The 20167-nt window shown below is 46.9% G+C and overlaps 2 long non-coding RNA genes across 2 annotated transcripts in view; one reads left to right on the forward strand and one right to left on the reverse strand.

Moving 5' to 3' along the window:
• Positions 1 to 20167, forward strand: part of LOC129687896 (uncharacterized) — a 159083-nt gene that overhangs the window by 28533 nt on the left and 110383 nt on the right. The gene's annotated exons all lie outside the window — the stretch shown is intronic.
• On the reverse strand, positions 1957 to 4965 carry LOC129687897 (uncharacterized). The gene is made up of 2 exons (XR_008721840.1): positions 4598 to 4965; positions 1957 to 3151 (listed from the first exon to the last, which is right to left on the reverse strand). It is a non-coding gene; the product is annotated as an uncharacterized LOC129687897 (long non-coding RNA).

Here is a 20167-nt window from a genome sequence, read left to right on the forward strand (position 1 = left end):
GTGTTTATCTAAACCAGAGGTTGCCGCACTATGCCCCACAGTCCAGCTGCCTGTATTGGGAAATAAAGTTTTATTGGGACACACCATGGCTGTCTGTTGACATCTTTTCTGTGGCTGTTTTAATGCTCTGGCAGCAGAGCTCTGGGGCATTGCAGCAGTGACCCTCTGACCCACAGCCGGAAATAGTTAGAATTAAAGGAGAAGTTTGCCAATACCTCGCCTGAGCTAATGTGGGCTCATTAGGGAAAGGCCTGCTCTTGAAGGACTGTACCCAATGCTGGCCATGTTAGGAGGATATTCTAATCTGGCTGGGTGGAGTAGGAACCATTCCTTCCTAGAGTAAGCGCCTAGATCGACCCTCCTACTCATTATTCCCTGCAGTGGCCCTGGACCTCCTCTCTAGACAGAGCACCCGGTGCTCCTGGGCTCTTTTCCTCTTTCTCAGGGAATCCTTGTCTTATGCTTTGTCAAAAAAGAAAACCTACATAATGTCCCAAAACATTTGTTTTGCAACTTTTGTGTCATCTTTTTGGCCGGAAGCTGACATAACTTTTGTCTGAGATAGAGTACCATGTAGCCCAAACTGGCCCTACATCCATCACATAGCCGAGGCTGGCCTTGAACTCCTGATCCATCTGTCTCCACTGCCCAAGTGCCCTGCCCAGTTTACTGAACTCTCTGTTTTGTCACTCTCGTCTGTCTTCCCACAGCTGCATGGACACGTAGTAAATTGAATACTTAGGGACTTCAACTTAGTTTAGAGCTACCCAATCCTGGACCGCTATCTCCTTTGTGCCATTTGCTGTGATGTGAGAGAGCTCAAGTTTTCTGGGGTGAATAAAATTCTCACATTGTTTTGATCTCTTGATAGGTAGCTGTGGTGTGTCAAGGGCTTTCTGCCTCTGATGGCCCTGGAGGAGGGGTGCTGCTGCTAAACCTGTTTTGGGTTTTGGTTTTTCAAGACAGGGTTTTTGGTTTTTCAAGACAGCCTTGGCTGTCCTGGACTTGCTTTGTAAACCAGGCTGACCTTGAACTCACAAAGACCCACCTGCCTCTGCCTTCCCTCTAAACCTGTTTTTAAATGGGGACATTAACATTCAAAGACATTGTCACTCTTCCCAGATGGACAAGCTGGAATTTGGGCTCAAGTTGGCATGACCAGCCTAAGCTGACCAACTGATTGCTCTGGTTTCTCAAAGATTTCCCCAGTTTAGCACTAGATATCATGTTGACCGGGAAACTCATTAGTCTTGGGCAGACTGAGGCCCTTGGCACCCTAGGAGAATGCCATTTCCCGTTGGCTTTTTTTTCTACAGCCTGGACATATATTTGGTGTCATATAAACGCTGTAAAGCCACCAGAGAATTTATAATTGTGCCTGACACACTGACACACTTCCCACACTGCTTCAGAGTGGGAACCATGGTTGCTAGTCCCTATTCAATCCTTCTGATTCTATTACTGCAGGTATTTGTTACCTTTTAAAAAATTATTATTATTATTTTCATATTTTGTGTGCTTTTTTTTTTTTTTTTTTTTTTGCCTGCATTCATGTCTGTGTGAAGGTGTTGGATCCCCTGGGACTGGAGTTACAGACAGTTGTGAGCTGTCACATGGGTGCTGGAAGTTGAACTCATCCTCTGGAAGAACTGCCATCGGTCTTAATTGCTGAGCCATCTTTCCAGCCCCAATATTTGTTACTTTTATGGCTACCTAGTGCTAGAATATCACTCCTACCTTATGAGACAGGGCCCACACACCATTCTTACTCCATCCGGGGGTAAACAGGACCTAACTCACGTTTCTCCTAGAAGCGGCACTGGGGTGTAGGTCAGTGGTAGCGTACTTGCCCAGCATGTATGCATGGACAGGTGAACAGTTTTCTTCAGAAGTTAGCACTGGAGTCACTAATTCAGGTCTTACAGTGACTTTGCAGGTCAAAGCTATCACAGAGACTGAGAAACAGCTCTATTTTATTTGCATCAGTTCTTGGATACTTTACAGTGTTTAACGTGGAACAGAGGAAGTAGCTTTATTTTACACCCAAGTTAACACTTGTGGGAAATGTGTCTCAGTTAGGACTCAGCTAGACAGGAAAGCCGTGGGAGACGGCGTATGTAAAGATCTGTCTTACACAGAGGCTCGGCAGACTGTGGGGTTGGATGGGTAAACAAGGCCGAAATCTGCACTGGAAAGATTTCCATGCACGTCTGCGGCTGTGCACAGCCGTCTGGAAGGGGGGTGTGCAGGAAAGGAAGGGGGAAGCCACTGGGGGTCTATCAGCTGATGGAGCCTTTCAGTCTGTCTGTGGGTCCATCTGCCATCCTTCCTTCCTTGCCAGGAAAAGCTCAGTCCCGCTGCCTAATTGAGTTGAGCCCACTAAGGGTAACTTCTTTAGTTAAAGTCAACTAATTAGGCCTTTATGAAATCTGTAAAATCTCTCCCCCAACAACGTGGCAATTAGGGCTTGACTGCAGAACTGGGGTGGGGGTGGTGAGGGGGTATGGTGGACAATGGACTCCTGCTTCCTTCAGTCTCTATAGTCTACCCAAGTCCATGGACCTCAAGATCAACTGGAGTGTTTGTGGAAGTATTTTGTGTCTGAGAGTTAGAAGGATACCGTCTGTGTGGGTGAGGTCACAGGACGGTACCTGGCTACCTTCCTACGGAGGTGGGTTTTGTGTAACTCTTACCCTTCTCCAAGGATGGTGCATGGAGGACAGTGGGGACATCCTTATTTTACAGCTGGAGAGATGAGATCAGAAGAGTGAGCTGAAGCCCAGGTCTGGGCTCCCAGCCTTCGTGTTCTGCCGAGGCTCAGTATGGGACATACACACCTCTTAAACACTCCTGCGTATTGCGGAGGTTTGGGGGGTCTCTGTGGGGACCTCATGAGTCTTGGTTGGTCAGAAAGCACAGGGCCGCACACCCTAGGGGATAGATCTCCCTCAGCGCTGGAATCGTAGTTCTGCTTCCAGTGTGCGTCAAGAGTTCCAGGTGCCATCAAGAGTTTCCTTCCCGCTTGGGCTACATCCATGGATATTCCAGCGTGGCCAGGTTCTCGTGGAACCTTGCTGAGCTCTGCAACTCGCTGGGGCATCTCCTTTAGTCATGAACACCTGCACACCACCTTAGTTAGGTTTCTGTTGCCCTGAGGAAACACACCAAGAGGAACTCCAAGAAGGAACAGAAGCAAAGGTCATGAGGGATGCTGCTTACTGGCTTGCTTTCTTACACAGTTTGGGAGTACGTGTCCAGGGGTAGTACTGCCCTCGTGAGCTGTGCTCTCCCTCGGCAGTCACTAATCAAGAAAAATGCACCACAGGCTTTCCCAACAAGCCAGTCTGGCAGGGCTGTTGAGGAGCTCCCTTCTCAAATGACTCTAGCTTGTGTCAAGTTGACCCAATAAGTTATACTAAAAAAAACAAAAAAAAAAAAACAACTAATCAGGATACATGTGTCCAAGCCACACTTACCATGTGATGAGTATGGCACCAACTACTAGGGATATGACATTCATGGGACAAACACTCAGAACCTTTAAACTTTGCATTCTCCTGTCCCAGAGAGAAGGGCTAGAAAGGAGGCTGCCTCATGAAACAGGAAAGCCAGGCCCACCATGTCCTGCATATGGTTTCTGTCCTTTCTTTGTTCAGCAGATAGATGCAAGACTGTGTGCTTTTCATTTTATAGACAAACACATTAAAATTGCTGATCTCAGCCAAAGTGCCTCTCTTTTCCTCCTCCTCTCTCCCAGTCTGTTCCAGAGATGGCCGTTGCTGTTCGTTCAGTGTATACTTTCACAGGTTTTTTTAGTCCATGCATTGACTAACAAGTAAATATGATGTCTGGAAAGTATTCATGATTACATAAGATAGTCATTCTGTGTTTACAGGTGGGTGGGAAGATTGGAGGACAAATCAGTTTTTATGTGTTTCTTACGCAGTTTCCTTGCTGCTTTCCCCCATGTCCGTATCTTTCCTAAGCACAGTGGCTGAGCAGACAAAGATGGTCATGCGTCTGGATTCTAGTTCGTATGTGTGAATCACGTAAACTGGGCAGGGTTTGCTATCTGTGTTATCATCTTGGGCTCTGTGACAAAAAAATGCAGCTCGGTGGTATCAACCACAGAGCTTCTGGTTCCCACAGTGAGGGGCTGAGGCATCCAGTGTCATGATGCCAGCACGGTTGGGGTTTGGTTAGGATCCTCTTTTTCAGCCAGCAGACAGCAGCTACCTTCTCATGGTGACTTCATAATACAGAGGTAGTGGGTGGGAGGGGAGTAAAGAGGGAAGGAGGAGATACCTTCCTATCGTCTCTTATTATTATTTTTAATTATGTGTAAGAGTGTGTGGATGTGAGTATGTGCACGGGAGTTCAGGTGCCCATGGAACCGGAAGTGTCAGATCCCCGGGAGCTGGGCTTCTAGGCAGTTGTGAGCTGCCTGACATAGATTATGGGAACCAGTTTCTGATTCTCTGGAAGAGCAAGTACTCTAAAGCCCTGAGCCTCCTCTCCAGCCACATAGTCCTCTTCTTAAAAGGGACATTTTGAAGGGATACCACCATTTTCTCAATAGCCTTGCCCACAGCCTTACCTCCGGGCCACCACATCCAGCGCTGCACTTTTTCCAGTTCTGAGTTCAGGGCTCTGCCCTAGTGAGCCCTTTCTAGGATGCTTGTTGACAAATGGCTTTTCTTACAGTGGAATGACTTGCCTGGACTGAGGGACGCTGAAGGCCTCCCAGTGGCCTCCATCCCTAGCATTCCATTTGAATTAGTGGAAACTTCAACCGCCACGACGTGAATGATTCCAGATGTGCAGGCCTGGAGAGTAAGATAGCTGGAAAGCCAGCTTAACATTAAAAGTTAAACTAAGCTTGGGGCTGGGTCCGGTTACCAGCACCTAAGGGTCTAGGATGGTGAGAGTTCCACGACGGGATGCCTCAAGCTTGATAAAATGAGGAGCTGGACACGTCATGATGAAACAAGTGGCATGCCGAGGCCAATTAGTGAACCTTGTCCCTTGGCTCAGATCTCGGCTGGCTTGAAAAGCATGGGACAAAGACTGAAGGAAACAGTCCACACAGAGTTACCAGGAAGAGACAACTGTTCACTAGGGGATTTGAAGGCTTCAAAGGAGCAACTGTGAAAAGCCCACATGGAGATTCTGTGGCAGGGACTGTGAGTCTCCCGGGATGCTCCCAGACACGTTTCAGATGCCAGGATGAAAGAGTGTGAAGCAGGGCTTTAGGGTAGATGGCGTGGATGACGTTTGTGGAAGCAGCATTGGGGGAAATGAGCTCCTGGCTTGATGTGGCAAGAATGCTTGTAAGAAAGCTAGACATGAAGACGGCATGCATTATCCCGAAATAAAGGCTTGGCTAGATACGGGGAACCATGTGGCAAAGGGCCTGCGAGCTAAGCCCGCAAAAGGCAGAGGGTGGGTTGAGGGGACGGGAGTCTAGGGTGGTAAGGGTGACCACCCGGTCTCTGTGTACGTTGGCTTCGGTCAGCTGTGAGTGTACACTTAGGGATAGTGTGGTACCAGATAGGCACCGTGGGGAAAATCACCACGAACAGTGGAAAGAGGAGGTACGAGAGGTTTTAATTCGAAACTCTGTGATCAGATGGCCCTCATCACTTTTCTGTAGGTGATAAGAATAGTATCGTCAGCCTTCCGTATCCATGGCTCCCACAGTCACAGATTCAGCCAACTGTGGATGGAAAATATTCAGAAGAAAAAATCTAGACTGAAAATACACTAACTTTTCTCTTGCCATTCCTTAAACAAGACAGAATAGTAATTTCGTAGTGTTTACCTCATATTGGATATTATGAGAAATTTATGGTACAAGGGCATGTAGGTTACACGCAAATACCACATCATTTTACACCAGGTGTGTGAGCCTCTGATGGGTGTGATATGGTCAGGGGGTCCTGGGACCAGTTCCCTTCACAGGGACTGAATGAAGGGTTGGAGATATGGCTCAGTGCTTAAGAGTACTAGACGCTCTTTCAGAGGACGCAGGTTCAGTTCCAAGCATACACATGGTGGTTCAGCTTTCTGTCACTCCAGTCTCAGGGTTCTGACACCTTTTTCTGAACTCCACAGATACCTGTCATGGCCATGATGCATAGATAGACATGTAGACTAAATACTCACATGCATAAAAATGAATAAATAAAATTCACACACATATACACACAAAGAGGACTGAATGGAGAAATGTCTAGAAAGAGATCAATTAGTTCATTGCAAGTACTTACAAGTTCAGCTTTGACTATCATGTCTCAGCAAAACAAACTGTGCCCTTATGATCAGGAAGAATATTTTCCAGTTTAGTCAGAAAGAATAAAGACACAAAAGAGAAACCAAATAACACAAGTGTAGTCAAATAGATGCTGGCTAACGTCACACTGACGGGAGGGTAGAAAGTTCTCAAGCAGTAGTAGAAGTTTTTATCCAGTAAAGGGATTGAACAGAGCAGCACAGGTGTAGAAAGGGAGGGAGGAAGGGAGGGACTCAGCTTCCATCTCTATCACCCTGTTTGTCAGCTGCCATCTTATGTCTCATTAAGTGTGAGTCTGCACGTTCCATAGGTAGCCAGCTCTGCTCTTGCAATCACTGGGCATGTTGTCTTGATGTGGTTGTAGCCTTGGTGTCAGAATTAAATGGAACAAATGAGAGGGATCAGAACCCAGCAGAGGCCTGGTGCTGTCCCCTCAAAGTCTCACTGGATCTTGTCTCTGGCAGGATTTGCGTGTGCGCTTGGTGTATTTCATCACCTATGACCATGCAGCTGGGTTCCCGAATCTAGTCTTAGTTTAGGAAAAAGGCGAATGGGGAGGCTATCAGGGAAACGCAGAGTTAAAAGAAAAGGAGCCCCATGGGGTGCACTGGGATTTTCAGAGCCCAGATTAAGACATACACAAAAAGACACCTCTCCCTCACCCCCACCCCGATGCCCTTTCTAGACCTGGGCACACTGATGAAATTTGCACACTGTCCCTTATGTTGTAGTGCATTTAGCAGCCACTGAGAGGATACTTCAGACTCCAGTCTTACTTCCTCTGCCCTCTGGAGCAGGTTCAGGAACTTCCCTTTCTATCCGGCTTCACAGAAGCTCTGCTCCAGGGGGTCCACAGATAACAGACAACTAGAAGGAGACAGTGGAAGACATGGGCTTGACAGGTTTCTACCACTTCTGAATGAGCCGTGGAGGTCACACAGTCTTTTGATATGTGACCCCAGGTGTGTTCAGGAAGCAAATGTCCCAGCTTAGTTAGAGAAGGTAGTGAGAGTCTGGGTTTCCCTATACTCTTTTCCTGGCTTATTTCACAGCTGGGAGCCGACAACCACACCTTTCAGCATTGGGACACTGATCCTCTCTGGCCAGACCTCAGACCCTTGGAAGGAGAGGATCATGGGGCAGATGCACTGCTGGCCAGAGAGAAGAAGAAGGGCTCAGTGGTGGTGTGCGATAGGATATACAAGTTGGTCTCCAGTAAAATAAAGAAGCCAGGCTGGAAAAGGTATATAGTTTGGTCCATAATGAATTGCCATATTGGAGCAGAATATTCAGAAGAAAGCCTTATAGAGAAAATAACCTAATTAGTTATGTTAATCATGATACTAAGAGGCCTAGAATTTGTGCCCATCATAAATACCTGTCAGTTTTTCTTTATTCCTGTTTCTCACCCCTAGAATAACTTCTGGAAAGAGAAGATACTGCCGATCTAATGATATTCATGAGAAGCTGTAGATTTCTGCAAGGGAGGGGGGACTTGAGATGAGGAAGGCACCACTTGTTTAAATTTGATTCCCTCCCTGGCCCCCTTTCCTGGCCCAACATTCTCATAAACGATCTCACCTGGGTCAGAGAAGAAATGTGCCTGTGAATCTCATCCAGACCCCCACAGCTCTTCCTCTGACAACTGTAAATTCACAAGACACTCTGACAGGAATATAAAAATAATAATTGCCATTCTTGAGGGTTTCCAACTGCATGCTGGGTTCCAGAGAGCAGTACCCTTGTTTTACGTTTGCATGAAGCTTTCCATCTGTGCATTGCCAGATCTTGGCTAACACGGAATGATGGCACATGGCACTAATCTGTTACAGAAATAGGAGAATTTAGTCACAGGATGTGAAAATAACTGGTCGTGTCATTCAGGGAGTCTATGGGAAATAGGCAAGGAGATGTATTTTCTACGGCCACCCTGAGCCTGAAAATGTGTCAGGTACAAGTTTGGTGGTGCATTCCGGCCACTGGGGAGGCCAAGGCAGGATTGCTTGTACCTGGGAGTTGGAGACCAGCCCAAGACCCTGTATGTAAAAATATTTCAGGTAACTGAGATCTAACCATAGGAAGAAATATCTGTTTAATCAGGTAAAGATTACTAAGTTATGAGAGATTGATTTCAGAGGAGTGTGTGTGTGTGTATGTATACTTGTGGATAGAGTGTAAAAAAAAAAACAAACCTGTAGCTGTTTTTAATGCATTTGAACTACTTGTGAAAATAGAGAAAGGATGGAGAAGGCTGTGCAGGTAACTGATGGCATGAAGTTAAAAGATGAAGAGGAAAGTACTGTCTGTAGGCGGCCTAGACTCTAGAAGAAAAGGTTCTGAGCAGCTTGAAGATCAGACTGGTGAGCTGGAGGAACAAGGATGCTGCCAGTGTCAATCAAACAGAGATGATGAAAGAGTGATGCCAGAGGTGGAGGTCATCCACATGGGAAGGGGTTGGAAGAGGTGTCTGCCATAGAAAAGAAAAAGCGGAGGTGCTTTTGTTAGCGGAATGTTTGAGAGGGAGGTCTGCAGTGTTCGGCTAAGGCTTTCGGGAACCCCCAGCTGCACATGAGACTCTTAGACAGCAAAGGGAAGAGTTGGTCACTTGGCTGTGGTGGAACCTCTTTTCTTTACCAGCTTTCATGTACACACCTGTGAAGAAACAGTTGGCAAAGACAGCTGAACTGGATCTGTATCTCCGACAGCTTTTCCGGCTCTGCATTCTTTGGCTATGGCCAAGATCTCCAGAGCCCTTCAGAGGCTGTCTCAAGTGTGTTCCTTGTAGGGTTGCACATTTTAGCTTCTTTCCTTCAATCTTAGTCTTGCCAGACAGGATGATTTTGTTTGTAAATAGATAGAAAGCCCAACTGGAGCCAGTGCAAACACAAAAATAACTTAATGGCATATAGTTCTTAAAAAAACGTCCTGAATGCATTCATTCAGGAGTGGCTTTGTACATCATGGCAACTGCCCAGTCTTTTCTCAGTTTTGTCTTCCCTGAGAGGCCTCTTTTCAGATCTCTTCTTCCCTATGACAACTGAATAGTACTGACCTCGACCTGGATAAATAACATGGCTCTCCAAGTATGCATTGCGTAGTGCTGACTTGGGCCAGGTCCCTTTCTTGAAACAAACGGTAGGGTATAAGGGGTTAATTGTGTACATTGGTTACACGTAGGTCACATATTTCTGCTTTGGAGATGCAGTCCTGCCTCAGCTTTGCACTGGCTTAAAGAAGGAAGGGTTCTGGTTAGTTAAAAATTAAGTCTGGACCTCCACTTCCACCCTCACCCCCACCCCAGGCTCTATGAGACCTATGGGTAATGGGAGAGACAAGGTTTTGGTCCCCAATCAAGAGACCACAGAGGTGAAAAAAACATGGCTGATCCAAAGAAGGCCGAGGATTATGTGGAGTCCAGGAGGGCTGTGCCATGTCTACTGAGAATGCCCTTTGTTCTGGAGGCACTAGGATAAGGCTGGTCCACAGGCCTCGAAGGAGATTGCAGGGGTGGGGAGTGGGGAGGGCTGGGGATAGAGAAGGGTGTCTGCTGGGTTTCCTGCTCTGGATCCCGCTCCTGCCCTCCCTTCCCATGCAAGCCATGTGTTCCTCTGCACCTCAGCATCTAGGCAGAAAAGCCTTTTGTGTTTTCTTGGCAAAACTAGGGCCCAGTAATTAAAGTCCATACGCAAAGCTGCTGCCTCCAGCGCACTGAGGTCTTTTAATTAGTATGTAATTGGTCAGAGAGGTACCATCAAACAGCTCCCAGCCTGGCCCGCTGCAAGCAGAGTCCTTGAAAAGTCCCAGACCAGAGAAGGATAATAAATGCCTTAAGTCTCATCTGTTGGAATGATTTGTTCAAGGTATACATTTCTGTTTGGTTACTATTTTTAAAAAAACTCTGTATGCAGCGTATCTTCAGATGCTGGAGCAACTACCGGAGTGTTCTTTGGTGGTAGGGATGTGAGGAAGTGAACTAGAAGGTAGCTTAGTAGATGCACGTATCCCTCTGGGAATATAGTTCGTAAGTGGGGTGGGCAGGGAAGGAGGGAGGTGACACGAGGTTTTGGTTTGAGTGGCATGTCAGGGACTCTTCGGTCATACCCTTCCGTGAAAACAGCCACTGGTTGCCTCAGCAGTCTGTTGCTTTTGAAGTGGCTGTGCCCTTGCTGTCCATCCTTCAGGCTCACCCCACACGCACTGCTATGTGAGTCTGTCTTGATGTGACAAAAGATTTGGAATTTATCTTGATAGACAAGGGCCAGCAGCTGTGGGGGACGCAGCGAGGGGGACTCACCCCGCTCAGGATGGAAGGCAGACTGCAGCACCAGGCCACCTGGTTTTGCTTGGCTGAAAATATCCTGGAAGAAGGCTGGGTTTCTTCAGATTCTTTTTTGTCTCGTCAGCCCTTTGGGCAAAGCTGGACTCAAAACTTAAGGCTTAGGAAAAATTCAGAGGGCTGTGAATATGGCTCCTTTCATTCTCAGAAGCATATAAACCAGGCTGGTGGCATAAGCCTGAAGTCCCAGTAGTAGGGAGGTAGAAACAGGAGGATCAGGAGTTCAAGAGAAACCTTGGGTGTATATCAAGTTTGAAGCCAGCTTGGGCTACATGAGACCTTATCAAAGGGGAAAGAAAAGTGAACCCAGGAGCAGTGAAATGTGGATGTTGGGGCTACAGAGTCAGAGTGAGAGATGGGGAAACGTTTGTCAAAATGTGTGGACTCTCGGCTCTGGCTGAATGAATGCTCAGGTGTAGTGTGCCTGCAGTTAACAGTCCCCCGAAGATGAAGATGGCCAACTGAGTGGGCCGTAAGCGGTCTTACCCCAAGAGCAGAGCATGCGGGCGTGTGTTCATTAACTCCACCATGGTCCTTATTTCACCGTGTGTGCATACATCAAATCATCACCTCAGACTCTCTAAGTAAATATGGTTGTGTTTTTCAGTGCCGCCCTCGATAAAGCTGTACGTGAACAAGCGGAAAAGAATAGTTTAAGGTTTAGAGACCCCACGGGGGCTTGTGCTGTCTCCGGGGTTGAACTGGGATAGCTCCGCTCTTTTGCGTCCCCTGACCCCCTCCGAGGGCCTTTCTAAGTACGGAAGTAAGGGGTGTGGCTACACACAGCCTTGGAAGGACCTCTCAGTCTCCCTTTAAGGCACCAGAACCAGATCTCTATTGCCTCCTGGGAACCTTCTTTCTCCTGCGGGCTCCAAACTCTTGGCTCCTGAGAGTTAAGAGAAATGGTCGTTCTTGCTGGATGAGAGCAAGAGGCAGAGTCCTCTGAGCTTAGACCTGGGTGTGCTTTAGAATGTCTGCCTGACGGCATTGATTTGGGCCATTGAGCCCCTTTCCGTCCATGGTTGGAGATGGTCCAGGGAGGTTCCTGTGTTCCTGTCATCTCCTGTTTTCTCTTGCTGACTCTCCACTGATGTGTGCTGGTGGTGGCTGGCCCTTGCTGGAGCCTCCAGCTGGACCTGAGAATGGACCTTTAGGGGAGTCCCACCAACACTGGTGTTGGAGTTCTGCTCAAAGCTGAGGGCCAAACCCAGCCAGTTGTGAAGTGTGGTTTGCGTTGTGGTGCTTTCTGTGTGCCCCTTTCCTTCAGGCTCTCCTGGAGTTGGGTAGTGGAGTACACAGAACTTGATGTCTTTCTGCCTCCCACCAGTCCCTTGTCAGGGTCATGGAACTCTCCTCTGGACTCTGCTGCTCAGCGAATCTGTGGGAGGCGGGCAGGCTTTGTCAAGGGAAGAGGCCTGGAGTCTCCATTCGAGGAGATAGGAACAGCTCACTCTCCTGTTGAACTGAGCAGGAGCTTTGCAGGCAAAAGCATTCGGAGAAATTACCCAGGAAATCAGGGAGGGGAGGAGGGAACTGTGGGAATTGACAGGAGAGGGAGGCCAGAGACTCTGGCTGCTAGTGGAAGATAGAAGTAGTGATGGCTTAAATGCACCGTGTTCAACATGAATTAAAGGGGACTGAGTCTAGAATCTGAGTGTTATTTGTCTGAAATGTAATTCCTTGTTTCTAGAATGCTCTCCTTGGAAAATAACAGTATTTTAGGTGTTTGGTCATAATGCCTTATGAACAGATCTCGGTTAGAAGAAAAACAATTGATTGGCTGCTGTGTATTATTTACAGTACCTTCCTTGCAGTGATATCTGAAACAAAGACTGGTCTCCAGAAGTCCCTGGGACATTCTGCATATGATTTGGTATATGATTGAGGCGTGGACAGTCCCTAAGGATCAAGATGGAGCGTGTGTTTCTTTGTGGCTTGTCTACATCTGCCGGAGGTCTGCTGCCCCTCTTACGGTTACACGGCAGCTATTTGCCACCAACTGACACCAAGATTACAAGTTAAAGCATGAATTGGTTTAAACTGTAGCGTGTGTCCACCAGACCTAGAGCAGAGTCGGGGGCTGGGGGCCCATGTGTCTGGCAAACGGTGGGAAGTCAGTCAGCCTTGGAGCAAAGTCTACGTCTTGGCAGTGGTTCCCCAGTGAGAAGCCTGGGCAGATGGACTGGGGTCTGGAGTCAGGGAAATGTGAACATGGAATCCGGACTGTGCGGTTCTGGTAAGCCTCAGTTTGCCTTCTTGGGAATGGGTGTGCACATACCCCGTATATAAACCAGCATTGAGTGAATTGGAATTTCCATAGTATTGGCAAGGACATCGCACTGAGCTCTGTGAAGGAAAGAAAAAGTAGCAGAGGCAGCCTTAAAAAGAGGGCTGCAAAGACACACCAGCCTGGTGCACACTGGCTGCGAGCTGGTCGCTGGCCACAAAGACCTGAGTTCGCATCTTGGCTCTGGTAAACTGTGGATCCTGACAGCCTTTCTGGGCCACAGTATCCTCATTGGGAGGACACTCAGGCGTCCTGGTCAAGTTGTCTGAGGAGTAAATGACCTCAGCACGCGCTTCAAGGCCAGGGTGATGCTGTCCCAGTAAGGACTCTCATCACCCCATCACGCACCACTTTTCCCTTTACAACTCCGGTACCCATTCTAAGCTAGAATTTCCCCTAAGTACTAGTTCAGCCGTTCCCGCAGACATAGATACTTCGGCAGTTCCTGGCCACCTGCCCGATTTCTGCCAGCCTCCTCTGTTGTCATTTATTGTTTCTTCAGATCACTTTTTAATACTTAGATGCATAAAAAAAAAACAAAAAACAAATTTCATAGCCTTTCATGATAAACATCTGTAATCCTGGAACTTGGGAAGCTGAGGCAGGAGGATCATGGATTTGAGGCCATAGTGACACTTTGTCTCAAATTTTAAAAAAATCTGCAGATTCTGACTTTTATTTTATTTTATGGTGTGGACGCTTTGCCTGCATGGGTGTCTCTGTACTTAGTGCCTGCCTGGTTCCGACAGAGGCCAGAAGAGGGTGTTAGATCCCCTGGAACTGGAGTTACAGACGGTTGTTAGCTGCCATGTGGGTGCTGGGAATCAAACCCGGGTCCTCTGCAAGAGCAGCCAGGGCTCTTAACTGCGGGACCATCTCTCCAGTTCCTCACCCTGCCTCCGCAAGTAACAATTTGTGCGAGCCCTAAAGTGACATGATTGCAAGTCACACAGAATGGTTGTATGTTCTATTAGACATTCACATGTCACTCCTGAAGAGATGCTGATGATGTTCTCTTTTCTTTTTAATTATGCGTACGTGTGGGTATGCATGTGCATTTGTGGTTCGTGTGTGTGTGTGTGTGTGTGTTTATGTGATGTGCACACATGCGGGTGTGGGAGTGTGTGGTGCGTGTGTTTGTGTGGTATGTATGTGGGTGTAGTACATATGTATGTGCTTTGTATGTGTATGTGTGTGTGAATGTGTATATACATGTGTGTTCGAGTGCATGTGTGTGTCTTATGTGTGTGACTGTGTGTTGGGTGTGGGGGGCATGAATGTGTGTGTGTGATGTGTGTGTGTGTGTGTGTGTGTGTGTGATGTGTGTGTGTGTGTGCTTATGTGTACAGATGCCCGTGGAGTCCAGAAAAAGGTGTCCGATCCCTAAAGCTCGAGTGACAGCCTGTTGGTAACTCATGGGTCCTGGGATCTGATCCTCTAGACAAACAGCAAGTGCTCAACACCAAGCCACCTCTCCCACCCAGAATCTGCATTTACAAAGAATTTCCACTGATCAATGTACTTTTTAGAGGACATTTGTAGTTTTTATTGAGGTAACATTCACATATATCTTTTTCTTTCTTTTTTTTCTTCCCGCCCCTCCCCAGGGCAGTTTGAATCAAGATTTCTCTATGTTGCACAGGTTGACCTCAAATTCGCCATCCCCCTGCCTCAGCCTCTTGAGTGCTAGGATTATAGGTGTCTGAAGCTCACCTATGTACTTTCAACGTTTAAGAAGCAAACCTAAGATTTTAGGTTCATTAATACACCGTCCAGCTTTTACTATAAATGCCAAATGGCTATTTCTCTGTCATCTCCCGAGGTCTGACTCCCTGTTTCCAGACTATACATACATTCCACTTTGGCTTGGGCCTGTCTTGGCCTGGAAACCTCACTGGCATCCAGCCTAATGCTCCCTTGCCTCCCACATCAGCCCTGTGTTTATAGCCCCTCCCCTATCGTCTCGTGCTACGTGTTTAGTCTCTCCTGTGCCTGAGCTGCTGTCCTCTCATTCGTTCCCTGTCCTCCTCTCCTCATTCCGTGCCAGCTCTGAGACCTGAAGGCACAGTGCACTTGGCTCACACCAGTGAGTTGTCTGTAGTGATCCTGTTCCTGCCATGCCGGCGCCATATTTGTTGACCTGTCTCTAGGTTCTCTTCATGATCTAGAGTTCTCACTTGCCCCTGAGCTACGGGCAAGCCAGGTGAGTCTCTCTTAGTATGTTGTCTTTAACTTTGCGGTGCTGGAGATTGAGCAGGACGCTGCCGCCGAGCCACACTGCCAGCCACAGGGCCTTCCTGTCTCGTCTCTGCTTTACTCCACTGGGTCTGGTCTCACTACCTCCTGTCTTTACTGCTCAGAACACTGTCCCGTTAGAGACCCTTGCTTACCTCTTTCCCCCCACCCCCACCCCCTGCAAGCCTTCCCTGGCTCTCAGTGCCTAGCCTTACTCACCCATTAGAGTTGCGTTAGGAGTGGCCTTAACTCTACATGGGTAGGAAAAGCTCCTCCACTCTCAAGCAGTTTTCTTTTCTTTTGAAGATCTTTCTTTTGAGAGAGAGAAAGAGAGAGAGAGAGAGAGAGAGAGAGAGAGTGAGTGAGTGTGTGTGTGTGACTTCAAATTCCTGGGCTCAAGCAATCCTCTTGCCTCAGCCTCCCCAGCACCTGGATGTTTCTATGAATGTATTCCAATGTGCCTAGCTCAATTTAATTTTATTCAATACTAGTTTCTGTTTGAGTCCCTGAATTTACAGCGGGTTCATGTCCTGATGAACCCATCTTAAATTAAAATGCCACTATGAGCCAGACATGGTGGCCCACACCTTTAATCCAGCACTTGAGAGGCAGAGGCAGGCAGAGCTCTGTTAATTCAAGGCCAGCCACATCTAAATAGCAAGTTCCAGAGCAGCCAGGGCTACATAGAGAGATGCTGTTTCAACCATGCCCCCGGTGCCTGAAGCTCTCCCATGAGTTTTCAAGGTTTGAGATGCAAACCTAATGTTTTAGGTTCATTTAAAACACCTTCCAGCTCTTACAACAAGCTTAGGTCTTGTTGTAAGGTCTCCTATGAAAATGCCCAGTGCAGGTGCACATTCCAGCAACCCCACTGCTTAGGGAGGTGGGGGAAACGAGGAGGCCTGCTGGAGATTGCTGCCTGCCTCCCAGCTTCGAGCCCACAAGCTCTAGCTTCAGTGGGAGCCCCTGTCACAGGGGAATGACACAGAGTGATGGGAGCGGACACCTGAGGCCCTTCTCTTGTGCAGACTGACATGGGTACCACATACACAGAGTATGAGTAAAGTCTGCTGTGGTTGGTCTGGCTGGATAGACAGCTAAAGGAATGAGAACAGCGATACCTGATGCGCTTGATTCATCCAGCTGTTAGTCGGGAACAGTCCACGGGTCATGCGCTGCTACAGGAGGTCAGTGACTAAGGGGGGCTTCAGCATGTCTCTAAATGAGCCGGAATGTGCAGAGGCCCTGTGCCTGAGAGAAGCACGTTCTTCTCCTCATGGAGCTATTTTGGCAAGCTATTGGATTAGAGCGATTTCCGTAGGGGCTCTAATCCTTCCACATATAATCTGCCCTTTTCGGAAGACGAGAGCACACTCTTCACGTATTCTGCTTTATGAAGTTACACCTTCACACCAAGAGCAGTACTGTTTAGTTACGTCAGTCGTGAAGGTGACACTTTGAAGACTAACACAGGTGTAATCTTTTGGTTGTGATTACTCCAATCACCGATTTAACAGCCTTCTACTTGGACTTGTGAACACCTAGAGTTTGCAAATGTCAAAATGAGGCCGTGTAGAAGAGATGGGCTAAAATTTGAGCTGTGCTGTCTAGAGCAAAGACTAAAATTCCACTGGCTTAGTCCTCACTGGTTTTCTAGGCCTGTTCCTTAATGAGCACACACCTTTCTTCTAAGCAATGATTCCCACGGTTTTGCCTCCCTCAAGATGTCTTCCAAGGCCATGTCAAAGAAGAGCTTGGTGCTCATTGCTTGAGGAGCGGGATGTGCCAGCAGTGACGCTCACAAATCAGCCCGTTTTCCTCTGGCCAGTCTCAGGCCACAGCTATTGTGTGGGAGATGGGAAGTGTACTCTTGTCATGGGCCAGGAAGAAGTGCACATAGTTAAAATGAGTGTCAACAAGCCTCCACCAACTGCTGTATACAGGTGTGTTCAACCCTTTGACATTACAGCATGACAGCATTGCCGCCTCCAAACTCCCTAACTTGGGAAAGGTGCACTCATGTTAAAAACAAACAAAAATTGAAACATTTCTCACAAGGTTTTCCAGGCGTTTGGGAGTGTGATTTGGGCTTCCCAGCTGCACACAGCTGCCTACAGCTTTAGTTTAATTAGCCTTGACACCTTTATTTTTCCTTTTAATTAATTTTGAAAGCATACAAAGTAATGAGTTTCATTATGGCATTTTCATATATATATATCATTACATCTTAATTGTATTCATTACACACACACACACACACACACACACACATCCCTACCTGCTACTGCCCTACCCATCTCCCCTGTTCCCTGCCTCCTACTCTCCGCTTTCAAGTCACATCTATTCCATCAGTCTTTCTTTTTCCCTTTCCTAAGTTCTTCCTTTCTCCTTCCAACACATGTGTGCGCACACACATGCACCCATGAGATTCAGCATATGAAGAAAACAAGTGATGTTTTACTTGTTTTCTGAGTCTGCTTTATTTCCCTGTCCATTTTCCTTCAAATGTTGTGGTTTCATTTTTTCTTTACAACTGGATACAGTTCCACTGTGTCTGTGTACTGCATTTCCTTTGTCCATCCATCATTGATGAACGTATAGGCCCCGATTGAGCGCAGCAGGCAGCTGTTTTTTGTGTTTGTGAGATAGCCACTGCAACCAGGTAAGAGGGAATCCCAACGTCATTTCAGTTGGCGCCACCCTGATGGCTAAGGCTGGTGAAACTGTTTTTCAAATATTTATTGGCAATTTTCATTTCTTCTGAAAACTATCTAGTGAGTTCATCAGACCATTTTTGATTGGGTGCTTTTTTTGTTGTTATTTACTTTTTCTAACTCTTGATATAATCTTGATTAATTGCCTGTTAGGAGCTGAGGTTCCCACGGGGGAGAAAAGCTGGTGCTGAGTTCTGCAAGGCCATTAACAGACTGAAGCCATCTGCGGTTATGGAGAGTTGGATGTTACACCTTGGAAGCCAGATTATCTTGGGCTATCTTTAGCTCCCTGAATTACCATTTACTGCACACCTCTGTGTGTGACTCAACATCCTTGTGACTGTGAGGTAAATCCTTTGGGATATACAAATACACTCTTAGCATCCATCAACACAGAGGCTGAGAGTGTCATCAGACAGCATCCAAGGCTGTAACAGAGGTGCCTCTACCTTATCATTACTCATCTCCGTGAGTTTCCACTAACGTAGTTGAAAATTGCCTTGTTATATTTTCTTTGTTCTGTTCCTATAAAAATGTGATGAAACCATAACCAGATCGGAAGATGGCATTTGGTGTAACCTGAATCAGTGTCCCTGGGCTGTGTCTGCTCATATTTGGCTCTAGAATAAACCATCCCTCCTTCCCTTTGAGGTGTTATGTGTTTGTGTCATATTGTCTGATGGTGAAAATAATACAGGCAGCCTTTTCGCTCTGCTGGTTATTTTCTTTGCTGTGCAGAAGTTTTTTTTTTTTAATCTCATGGAATCCCATTTGTCGGTTTGGCATTATTTCCTTTGCTTTTGGAGTCCTCTTCAGAAAGTCTGTTCCTGTGCTCTTTCTTTCTTCTTCTTTTTTTTAAATACATTTTTTCCTGCTTTTTCTTTTTCTTTTTTTTTTAAGATTTATTTATTATGTATACAATGTTCTGTCTACATGTACACCTGCACACCAGAAGAGGATACCAGATCTCTTTATAGATGGTTGTGAGCCACCATGTGGTTGCTGGGAATTGAACTCAAGACCTTTGGAAGAGCAGCCATCCTCTGAGCCATCCCTCCAGCCCACCCACCCCCTTGCTATTTCTTAAAATGTCCCCTAGCAGTTGCAGAGTTTCAGGTCTGACATCAAGGTCTTTGACCTGACACTGGAGAGATGACTCAGCTGTAAAGGCCACTTGCTGCTCTTGCAAAGGACCAGGGTTGGTTCCCAGAACACACATGGTGGCCCCAAAATCTCTGTACCTCTAGTCCCATGAGATCAAACACTCCCTTCCAGCTTCTGAGGCTCGTGCATACACACATGTGTAAAAACTCTTGAAGGCTCCCACAAAAACAGAGAGAGAGAAAGAGAGGAGGGGCAGGCTGAGCCTCCATTCATGGCTGTCCTGGAACTCACTTGTAGGACAGGTTGTCCTCCAACTCATAGAACTCCTCCTGCCTCTGCCTCCTGAATGCTGAGATTAAAGGCGTGAGCTACTCTAAATTAAAAAAATAAAGAAATAAAAATTGACCCAGGATGAGAGCTGTGGCTCTAGTTTCACTCCATGCATAGATATCCAGGCTTCTCAGGTTCCCAGCCTCTTCATTCGCCGAAGAGGTTGTCTCTGTTCCAGGGTATGGTTTTGATTTTTTTTTTTTTTTTTTTTGGTCAAAAATTAGGCAGCTGGAGCCCTGCGCCTTGATTTCTGGATCCTCCATTTTGTCCCCTTGCTCTTTAGGTCTTTCTGTGTCAGCCCCATGCAGGTTCAGCCACTGTGGTCCTGCCCTGTTGTCGGAGGTCAGGCTCTGTGATGCCTCTAGAAGATCTTTCCACTCATCATTACTTTGGCTACTTGGGGTCTTTAGTGCCTCTGTGTGGATTTTAGTTGTTCTTTTAAACTTCTGTGAAAAATGTCTTTGGACTGGAAAAGGATTACATTTGAAGCTGAAGGTCACTTGAGGCAATCTGGCCATTAGGTCTTTCTGCCTTCCAGTGTTGCCTTTAATTTCTTTCATTGATGTCTTAAAGGTCTCACTGCAGAGGTCTTCACCCTCCGTGGTTAGTTACATTCCTAGGTATTTTATCTTTTTGAGACTATTGTGAATGAAAATCTTTCCCTCCCCCACCTTAATTTGTTCTTGGCAACTTCCTTACTGATATAGAAAAAGCTCCTGTTTTTTGTGTGTTGATTTTGTATCCTGGTCCTTTGCTGAAAGTACTTACTGTGCCTAAACAACTTTATAACTTCATTTTTTCTTTCTTCCTTCCTTCCTTCCTTCCTTCCTTCCTTCCTTCCTTCCTTCCTTCCTTCCTTCCTTCCTTCC

Source organism: Psammomys obesus, unplaced genomic scaffold, assembly GCF_907164565.1.
Source record: "Psammomys obesus unplaced genomic scaffold, mPsaObe1.curated_primary_1811, whole genome shotgun sequence".
NCBI lineage: Eukaryota > Metazoa > Chordata > Mammalia > Rodentia > Muridae > Psammomys > Psammomys obesus.